Source organism: Pteropus alecto, unplaced genomic scaffold (assembly GCF_000325575.1).
Source record: "Pteropus alecto unplaced genomic scaffold, ASM32557v1 scaffold77, whole genome shotgun sequence".
Classification (NCBI taxonomy): Eukaryota; Metazoa; Chordata; class Mammalia; order Chiroptera; family Pteropodidae; genus Pteropus; species Pteropus alecto.
Window position 1 is genome coordinate 1,508,613 of NW_006440820.1, and position 11,404 is coordinate 1,520,016.

Consider the following 11,404-nt stretch of genomic DNA (forward strand, 5'->3'; position numbering starts at 1 on the left):
GTGCATTTGGACTTTTAGCTTGATAATACAAAACATTGAAATATTATCATAAATAGTTCTCCATTTTCTCCCTCGATTACAATTATTCTCAATTATTTATTTCCATTAAGTTCTCTCCCTTTTCTGTTTTTGTCCTTAATTTAAGTTTCTAAATATAAATATGCATGCTGCCCAGGAGAGAGACACATAGTTGGTCTCACTTTTCCAATAAGCACAAAAAAACAGGTGGCGACAAGCAATTTTGGTTGATGATAATGTTTAAAATATTTTATTTTATTTTATTTTATTTTACATGGGATTTTTTTTCCTGACTCCTTTTCATCCAACAGGCTCATGACATTGTCAGCAGTCCTGAAACACATTATATATTTGTTATATCTCTTTCTAATTCTATCTTAATAGTCTAGATCTGTTATCAGAAGTCTTGAAAGTTTGATTTAAAACAAAATCAGATGTAGAGAAATGAGAACCCTCATACATTGCCAGGGAGAATGTAAAATAGTGCAGCTGCCATGGAAAACAGTTTAGTAGTTCCTCAAAACATTAAACACAGAGTTACCTAGGACCTAGCAATTACCCAAGGGAAATGAAGATATATGTTCACACAAAAACTTGTATATTGATATTCATAGTAGCATGATTCATAGTAGCCAAAAAAGCAGAAACAACCCAAATGTCTTTCGACTGATGAATAAATGAAAAAGATGTGGTATATCTATACAATATTATTCAGCCATAAGAAGGAATGAAGTACCGTTGCATGCTACAACATGGATGAATCTTAAAATCATTATGCTGAGTGAAAGAAGCCAGTCACAAAGGACCGCACATTGTATGATTCCACTTATATGAAATGTCCAGAATAAGCAAATATATAGAGACAGAAAGTAGATCAGTGGTTGCCTAGGGCTGTGGGGAGAGGGAGAGTTGGGAGGAATTGGGGAATGATTGCTAAAGGATTTCTTTTTGGGGTAATGAAAATATTCTAAAATTAGATTGTAATAATGGCTGTGATCCAGGACAGGGCAAATTTCCCTGAGTGGTGGAGACCAAATCGTGCACCGAGAGAGGAAGAGGGCCCTTTGGCAGAGAGTGTAGAAAGAATTCAACACATATGCCTAAGTTAGGGTCAAAAGGAAAGTTTATTAGAAAAAGGGCAACACTCCATGGACAGAGCGCGGTTTCCTCTCAGAGGCCGAGAGTGAGAGACCTTAAGAGAGACATGGACAGTGAGAGAGACAGAGTAAAGAGTACTGGGAGAAAGACAGTGAGAAAGAGACTGAGAGTAAAGGCAGTGAGAGGAACACCATGTGTTCGGGGAATTCAGTTTATATATCATCTGTTATTTCCTGTGAGTTACAGTTTAAAGACTTTGTTTACCCATTTCCTTTGATACGAACATAGAGTGAGAAAGGGGAAGGGGAAGAGTGTGTAGCATGAAAAGATAAGAATAGTAGCCTGAAAGGCCTGCTGGCAGTTCCCAGCCATTAGTCCATAGGTTCCCTATGATTTTAGCCATAGCGAATGAATAATTTTATTTGTGTAAGGCAAACCACTTAAAGACTGTTTTTCCTGTTTCCTCTTCACAGGTGTGGGAAATAGGTTGTTAGCAATCCCAGCAGAAATCTTCCTTTGTTCTGCAGGTGTCCTGAGGCCTGGCTGCAGAGCTGATCAGCATATTGCAGTCTCTGAATGTAGCTTGATTTAACACTTTAATTCTCTTGCCTTCTCTCTACATTAGTTGCACATTGTGAATATATTCAAAACCATTGACTGTATACTTTAAATGGGTGAATTGTATGTTATGTGATTTATATGTGAATAAAGATGTTTTAAAAATCAAGCAGTAATATTTTTAAAAAGTCTTTTTTTGCTTTGTATTTTGGCTCTTGTCTTGGTAGTCTCAACCTCCTGCTGTTGTCTATACAATGACTCTTATTTCATACCAGATATCTTATTCTATAATTTCCCTGGATCACCTATTTTGGATTCTAGGACTTTCTAGAACTTTCTTTGTAATCTGTCTCAAGGTTCTCTTCCGCATCAAATGATTAAAAGAAAACAACTTTGTTTTTATAAATTCCTCTCTATGCTCAGAAATTGAAATTGGTTTCCTACCAAATGTGATATCAGGGAAATAACATCATTTTTACAACTGAAAACCCAAAGTTTCTGATGTAAGCTGAGAGTTTATTCTTTAAATGAGATAAGATTATAATATTATATGTATTTTTTAAATCAACCTCACTAGATGTGTACATCTAAAAAGTTCTAGCACTTTGTAGGTAGACATTTTATGAGGCTTTGTATTAATGTTGATATTGATGAAATCATTGCTCAAACACTTTTGTTAAGTTTGCCTCCAAACCATGATATGTGATTTTTAAAATATCCTGACTGGCAATACATTTCTGTTCTTTAATGGTGATTTACTTTTTAGCAATAGTCAAAAGCCACCCACATTTGATAGGCAGATCAAAAGACCAATCGGGAGAATATTTTTTAATGTCAAAAATAAAATATGACTCTAAGGTAATGAAACTTTTTTTCCTAGGTAACACAAACTAAATCTGAACTCACTTTAAAAATATGAGTTTCGAAAAATAATTTGAGTCTACAGCCATGCTACCCTGAACAAACCCAATCCCTTCTGATCTTGGAAGCTAAGCAGGGTTGGGCCTGGTTAGCACTTGGATGGGAGACCACCTAGGAAGTCCAGGTGCTGTAGGTGTAAAAAATTTAAAAAATAATAAAAGAATTTAAAAATAAGGGATTGTAAGCTGACAAGGTCCTTGCAATCTGTGAGGTCAACCAAGGGTTGCCTTGCCTAAAATAATAATAATAATAAAATTAATAAAATAAAGTTAAAAAGAAAAATAAATAATAAAAAAAGAAAATAATTTGAGTAGTGACAGTATTATTGGAATGAACCTCTGGCTTCTCACCAGATGCAATGCTAGGGACTTTACATAGATAATTACAATAAATCCTTCCAATAGTTCTGCAGGGTAAAGTTATCCCCATTTTACTGATAAGGAAACAAGGTCAGAGAAGCTGGACTATATATCCAAGTAGCCTCAGCTATCCTGAGGCAGGGCTGGTCCTCAGATCTCCAAACTGCTGACTCTCCATGGGGCCAGTTGGGTCATAAACGCTTTCATCTTTGTTTTAAAAGTTAGTGCGTTTGCTTTATTCTCGGAGTGGTTTACAATTTTTATGTCCTAATTCTACCTGTTGTGTGTATGTCCAAGCTTGAAGCTGTGTAGGGTCTTCCTCAAGGATCTAGAGCTTTTCTGCCCTTCCAGGCCTCCTTTCTTATCTCCTCATTTCAGAATAGAGCTACATGTTAAGTTCAACTAGCAACAGTTGAGTGCAGCACTTTTCTACTATAATAATACCAAGAACTTCTAATTTACCCTTTGTCAAAATTAGCACAAATTCAGAGTCAGTGGAATCCAAATTAATGAAGGTTTGTCATGTTTTTTCTGGGAACTCCTTGGTCAATCCTTATGCCATGCACTATTCAATGCTGTGCTTTTCAGCTCACGAAATCAGAGAACATAGTCTAAGGGAGCAGGGCCAAAGAAAGGTATTAGGAGGATAGTGTTAAAACCTGTAATAACATGTAAACCATGAATATAGCTAGGGGAACTATCCATCCATGGAATGAACATATTAGTGTAAATGAATTAAGAATTAGAAATTAATGAGGTCTATTAATTGAGTTGAATCCTATAATCTGGTAAAATTCAAATAGCATTTTCTTTTTATTGGCTTATGGACTGCCCGAATGAACACCACTAGAATGTTTGGAAAGCAGGTTTGACTTAAAAAAAAAAATCCAATACTTAAAATCTTTTAGGAGGGCCACACTGAAGTAGCTTAACTACCACTTGGCTTTAGAGCTGTGGATTCCTAGAATTAGTAATAATAATAACAACTTACATAGTACTACCTATGTGCCAAGCACTGTTCTAAGTTGATTCACTTCATCTTCATAGTTATGCAGTAGGTTCCATTATCATTATCCCCACTTTACAAGTGAAGAGATCAAGACACAGGTATCTTAAGCAATTTGCCCAGGATCACACAGCTAGTAAGTAGTGAAACCAAAATTTAAATGCGTTCTAAATCATTACATTACCCAGCCTCTCTTTATGCTATGCTGCTTCTAGTGTGAAGTGGCTTGGCAGAGAGGACAGGGCTGGTAGCTAAGGACAGTCTCTTTTTCTTGGGCCAAAAAGATTTTGCCAGGCAGTCTATTTGGAAAAATAAAAGTGTAGATCTTCAAAAACAGATGATTGGAATAAGTTGCCTTCTAATGACAAAAAAAAAAAAAAAACAACTAAGCCTTTCTCCCCTTTGTAATTGATTCTTTTTGTGGCGGATTGCATTATTGTTCCCATCTTGTCCTCCCTCTCCATCTCCATACCTTTTTCCCTGTAACTTTGTGGTTCCTCTCACTAGAGACTGAATCTATTTCTCCAGTCCTTGACTTCAACCTCAGCCATGTGATTCACTTTGGCCGAAGGGATCTTAGCGAAAGTGATGGAGCTTAAAATGTGCTTGCACAACTGGATTGCTTTCCTTTCGCTGGCCATCGCCATGAGAATTACGTTCTCTGGAGAGCTGGCTGGTCCAGGAGGATGGAGCAGATCTCTGAGCCAAGCCCAGCTGAGCCCAGCCTGCACCAGCTGACCCCTCTCGCCCCCCCCCCCCCACACACCACCAGTCTGCAGATGTGTAAGAGAAAATAAATGATTGTTGTTTAAGCCTTTGGATTTTGAGGTGGTTTATTTTGAGGTGGTTTATTTATTGTTGTTTAAGCCTCTGGATTTTGAGGTGGCAATAATTACTCCATTTTCTTTTTTATTTTAGGTACCAATTCCTCCCACCCATGAACAATCTCAGACACATTTGCCTATATCTAATTACAGCAAATACTCACAGCCACCTTTCCCTCTTCTATTACCTTTCTCCTTTACATGGCTTTATACCACTACACATCTTTTCTTTTGTCCTCCTTAGCACTTTTGATACACTTTTGCCTGATCCACAACTGCCTCTGTGATGGCATTGGTGACACTGTGACCGTGGAACCACAAGTGATCACTGTTCCTCTCTACTCTCATGCACACTGTGATCTTATTGGTTAAAATAATCCAAACAAGTATCTTTAAAAGGAAAATACAGAGGTCAGTTTTCAAAGGCCAATAATTCACTGACTCTTTTATTTTACGAAGTGCTTCTAAGGGATCATATGTGATTTCCAAATGGACTAGATTCAATCAATTACTACCTGTCCCTTTTCAGTAAATGTGCCTATAACAGTCATTTACATTTTGATGGAAACTTAAGTCACTCTTCTAAAGGGATATTATATTTAAATCACTCTTCCAAAAGTATTTATATTCAATTTATATTGAAATAATTTCAAACATACTCAGAAAAGTTGCAAGAATATTATAGCGAAATTCCAAACTCCCTTCACCCATGTTGCAATTAACATTTTGCAACATTTGCTTTATGATTGTCCCTTTTTTTTTCTCTTTCTCTGTTTTTTTCCTGAACCATTTGAGACTAAATTGCAGACCTCCTGTCCTTTTTCTCCTAAATGCTTCCATGTGCATTTCCTAAGAACAAGGACATTCTCTTATGCAATCACAGATAAATTATTCAAATCAGAACATTTAATGTTGATATAGTGCTATAATCTGATAGTTAATCTGTATTCAAATTTTCCCAATTGACCCAATAATATCTGGCGTAGCGTTTCCCTCCTTTTTTGGATTCCCTGAATCCAATTCAAGATCACAGATTGCAATTAATTGGCACATCTCTTTAGTCTCTTTTGAGCTAGAGCAGTTCCTTAGCCTTCCTTTGGCTTTTGTGACATCAACATTTTGGAGTTGTAGAGGCCAATTATTTCCTAGAATGTCTTTCAATTTAGTATTATCTGAGGTTTCCTCATAGTTAGATTTGGGTTATGCATTTTTAGCCGGAATGCTACATAGGTGGCATTTGCATTTGAAAATCTAATTGTGATGAAGACAATATGTCATAATTATGTTACATTAAAGACTCTATCTGCTAAAGAATAATTTTCGAGGGAGGAAGAAGTTGACTATTCTATTTCTATTCGAAGCCAATATTATTTCTCTGTGGTATACGATTGTGATCTAAATGGATAATATACTTTAACAAGAACATACTGTGATTACTGTCATGCAGTAATTACAGGAAGATTTTGGCTCAATATAAAAACCTTTCTAAATTTTAGAGCCACATAAAGGCGTCTTCAATTTTGTGAACCTTCTAACTCTGAACATCTCTGCTGGGGAAGGCAGGGAGGTCATTTAGGTATAAGACCAGGACTGGACTAGACGACCACTAAGGTACTTTCTGATCCCATGTGTTCCAGGAAGGCTGGTATCTCCATTCACCTTAGCTTTCTAATTGCAAGCAAGGATATCACTCTTTGAATCAATGGGAAAAGTTTTAGTATATTAAGAATCTGCATAGCATATGAAAAGATGCTCAATTTTGCTAAACATTAAAGAAATGTAAATTAAAACTGCTGAGATTCTACCTTTCACCTATGAGATTAGCAAAAATCTAAAAGTTTAACAACACATTGTGTTGGTGAGAATGTGGGGCAATATACTGTCTTATGTATTACTGATGAGAACACAAATTGGTATATAACTTCTTTGGAAAGTAATTTAGTAATAGATATCAAAATTGTAGATTAATTTGACCTTCAAAGAGCAATTAAGGTTTGCGGAATTCATTCTACAGATATACTTGCACACAAGGAAAATGATATAAGCACAAGGTTACTCAATGCAGCCTTGTTTGTAACTGCAAAAGCTTAAAAACCAGGCAAATGTCCATCAATAGAGAACTGAGGAAATAAATGTTTAAATATCCACCCAATTGAATAGCATGTAGATGTCAAAAATAGAGTGGTCTTTATGTACTGATTTAGAGAGAGCTCTAAAATATAGTAAGTGAAAAACTGCAATCGTTTTTATATGTAGAACAGTTATTTTACTATCTTACCTTTTTTCCTACTTCTTCCACTCCCTTACTATATGCACATTTGTTTGTATGTCCATATGTAAACTAAAAACAATAGTGAGGGGAGATGTCTTGGCAAATGGAGGACAAGGAATGTATTATCTATCCAAAAATTAAATTTAAAAATAAATAACCAGAATGAACAGAAAATGGTAAAAACAAACAACAACAGCAAAAAGATTCTGTTTCCCTTCCTGCCTACCTAGAGTTATAAACTCCAGAGGCAACTTTAAATGACTAGTGCAGGAGTATGAAATCCTAGCTACTTGCTTCTGATCTGAATAAACTTGGAGGTGTAATTTAGGTTCTAGAGCTCTCCACAGGATCATGCTTAGGTTGGGACTTTGCTTGAAACTGCACACTTCCTTGTTTTTTCCCCCTTCCATGTTCTGCTTCTCCCACTCCCTTACTGGTTTCTCCTAAGAGGACTTCCTTAGTAAATATTTGTATATGGTTTTGAGAAATTGGGGCATCATTGTTGCAAATTCCAACCCCACCATTCATACATCGCAAAAACTCCAGATTATATCTCATTATGCAATTATTTTATGTTGTATAATAATTTTAATGCTTTGCTTCTATGAGCAAATGGGCTTTACCACATACTCAACCATATTATCTATTTAGCTAATGTGGAAGTCCTGCCCCTAGGTTCTAGTATTTTAAAAGACTGTATAAATGGAATTTACAGTGTTTCATGTAGACCAATACAGAGTTAACAACAACAAAAAAACCTCCCATATCATCTTGGGTTATCTGCTAACCTCTTGAAGCAAGAGATCTGATTATCATTGTCATTATGTCATTAAAGCTCCAAGTAGAATTCAGCTAGTTTAATAACTGCATATTTGCATTTCTCCCCATAGAAGCTTTTTTTTTTTCAAATATAACACGTCTTTGCTTTTACAAAAAGACCAGTTTCCTGAGCAAAATTTTCTTTTTGCTCCTCCATAAACATCACCTTGGTATCCAGAATTTTCCTGCAGGTGAGGGCTTTGGTTAATTGTTTGATCATTTTAAGAAGCATCCTCAGTACAGCAAAAGTCAGAGAGAACATTTTTGCCCTTTGTAGGCTTCAGGTCTGAGACAAGAGGGATTAACATCTAGATCAGATGTCAGTAAACTAGAGCCTATAGGCCTACCCTACTGCCTGTTTTTGTATCCTGCCCCCCAACCCCCATGAGCTAAGAAATAATTTTTACATTTTAAAATCATTGAAAAAATAAAAAGAAGAATATTATTTTGTGACACATTAAAAATTAGGTGAAATTCAGATTTCAGTGTCCATAAATAATGTTTTATTGGAACATCACCTCGCTCATTTGTTTACATATTGTCTATGGCGGTTTTCAGTTGATTTGTTGCAACATTGACGACTGTCCTTAACAATTATCTTCTGTGGTCAGCAAAATAACACCACCATACCCCAGCCTTATCCCTGGAATTTGTGAATATGTGATCTTACATGGCAAAAGGGACTTAGCAAATGTAGTTAAGGTTATGGACCTTAAGACGAAGAAATTAGCTTGGATTATTCAGGTAGGTCCAATCTAATCATATCTAATCTCTTAAAAACAGAACTTTCTCCAGTTAGAGTCAGAGAGATTTGACAAAAGGAAAAGTCAGAGAGATTCAGTGCAAGAGGATTTGACATGCTATTGCTGGTTTGAAAATGGAGGGGATAACATGACAAGGAATGCACACTGCCTCAAGGGGCTGAGAGAAGCTGACTGACAGCCAGCAAGAAAGTGGGGGCATCCAGCCACATTGCAGTGGATTCTGCCATACACCTGAATGAGCTTGGAAGCAGATTCTGCCCACAGAGGCTCCAGGAACAGGGCTCTGCCACCACCTTGACTTTGTTTTTTTTTTTTTTTATGACACTAACCAGCTGAGCCCTAACCAAAGAACTATAAGATTATAAATGAGTGTTGTTTTAAGCCACTAAATTTGTAGTAATTTGTTTCAGCAGCAATAGGAAACTAATACCTCCTTAAAGCCTAAAACATTTACTATCTGGCCCTTTCTAGAGATATTTTGCCAAACCCTGACCTGAGTCCTTGCTCCCCAAATTGTGACCAGCAGCATTGGTGTCACCTAGGAGCTTGATAGAAATTCAGAATCTCATAATTAAACTAGGTGGGGGAATCCTTTCACAATGTATATGTATATCAAATCACCATGATGTACACATTAAATATCTTACAATTTTATATACCGATTATACTGCAATAAAGCTGAAATTTTAGCATATTAAAATAAAAAATTAAAATAAAAACCTCAATACCCATATGATATATGCCCATTATGTGAGTTTAATGTAAGGAGGAAGTAAGAGAACTAAAATGTTAAATCAAAGTGTAGTCAGAGCCTGTAATATACTGTTCAGCCCTACAGCCGGACCATTAGGAAACCTGTGAGCAAAGGAAGATTTATGCTGAGATTGCAAACTAACCATTTATCCATACCATGAAGGGAATACAGGAAAACAGGGTCTTTAAGTTGCACTCTACTCAAAATCAAATCATTCATTCCCTGTGGCTAAAACCATGGGGGACCTATGAATCAAAGGCTGGGAATTGCCAGCAGGCTTTTCACACTATATACTCTTATCCTTTCACACTGCATGCCCATACCATCAAAGGAAAATGAGTAAATAATGTCTTTAAACTGTAATTCATAGAAACTAAGAATGATATATAAACTGAATTCTCTGAATACGAGGCTTTTTTCTTGTCTTTGCTTCTTGTCTTGGCTTTTTGTCTTTGCTGTCTCTTGTCTTTGCTTTTTCTGTCTTGGTCTTTTTTTCTGTTCTTTAATAAACTTTCTTTTTAACTCTAACTCTGGTGTGCATTTGAATTCTTTCTTGCGCTCAGCTAAGAACCCTCTCAAATTCCCACTTGGGGGAATTTGCCCTGTCCTATATCATCTTCACCCATTAAAAAAAAAAGAAATGTAGAACTTTGGATCTCACTGAGATCTACTTTAACAAGATTCCCTAGGTATTCTTTTGCACATTAAAATCTGAGAAGCACTAGTCTGAAATTCATTTCGCTGTTGTCTTAGCTATTACCAATATGTTCTTAGCTGCCTTTGTCTGGATAGAGATATGAACAGAGATGTGAGCAGAAATAGTGACATTAGGGGAAAGCTGGAAGTTGGGCTTAGCTGGATATGTCATAGTTATCATCATAGTTGCAAGTACCCTCATCTTCATCCTCAGCATTATCATCACACCGAAGCAACATCAAACACCTGCTCTACCCCTTCCACTGCAAGTGCTATGGTGTATATTACCTGGATCTTTCAACTCCCCAGAAAACCAATGTATTTGTTCCTTAGGACGACTACACCAAATTACCACAACTAGATGACCTAAAACAGCAGAAACTATTTTATCACAGGTCTGGAGGCCAGAAGTTAGAAATCAACATGTCAGGAGGGTTGTTTTTTTTTTCCAAAAGGTTCTAAGGGAAAATCTATTCCAGGCCTCTCTCCTAGGTTTAGGTGATTGCTGCAATCCTTGGCATTCCTTGGCTAGTACATGCATCACTCCAATTTCTGCCTCCATATTTATATCACCTTCTCCTCTGTGTCTCTCTAATCTCCCTCAGCCTTTCTTGTATAAGGAGCCTTTCTTGTATAAGGACATTGGATTTAAGTCCACTCTAAATACAGGATAATCTCATCTCGAGATCCTTAACTTGATTATATCTACAAAGACCCTTTTTTCAAATAAGGTCACATTTATAGATTTTAAGAGGGTGGAGTGGGAATTTTAGAATGTGGATGTATCTTTTCGGAGGCCGTTATTCAACTAACTACAACCTCCATTAAGTATAAGTTGGTTAATCAAAGCTAAGATGACTAACTGCAGTGAGGAGTCTTAATGAGTATCTCAAAATGGGGAAATGAGCAGAGGATAGTTAGATGGTTTTAAAACCCGGAGCAGGTGATTTTAATAGGAGTCTTGCAAGGTAAAGTATTGTTTGAGATTGGACAGAGTTTATGCTGTAATAAATTTGGATTGGAGAACATGGTGAGGAGAGCCTTGATGTTTGAGCTTGTCACTTAACAACGTAGGCTTCCACAAAGATAAACTTTTTCTAGGCCTCAGGCTCTGTCTTCTGTGTAATAAAAACCTTGCTAGAAAGTATGCAGATAAGGCCTTCCCAGTCATTTATATCTTAACAGGAATGAGTTTGTTTGACAACTTTCTGAGAGTTCACTTTGATAAGGAGAGATGAACTTGAACCATGGTCCAGGCTAAAGGAGGAAGAAACCTCAGTTTTTTGGTTTTTGGTTTTTGGTTTTATTTTGGCCC

At 36.6% G+C, this 11,404-nt stretch overlaps 1 pseudogene; it reads left to right on the forward strand.

Moving 5' to 3' along the window:
• The first annotated feature begins 2,612 nt into the window (after positions 1–2,612).
• Positions 2,613–2,731, forward strand: LOC112484744 (annotated as a pseudogene).
• Positions 2,732–11,404: the final 8,673 nt, after the last annotated feature.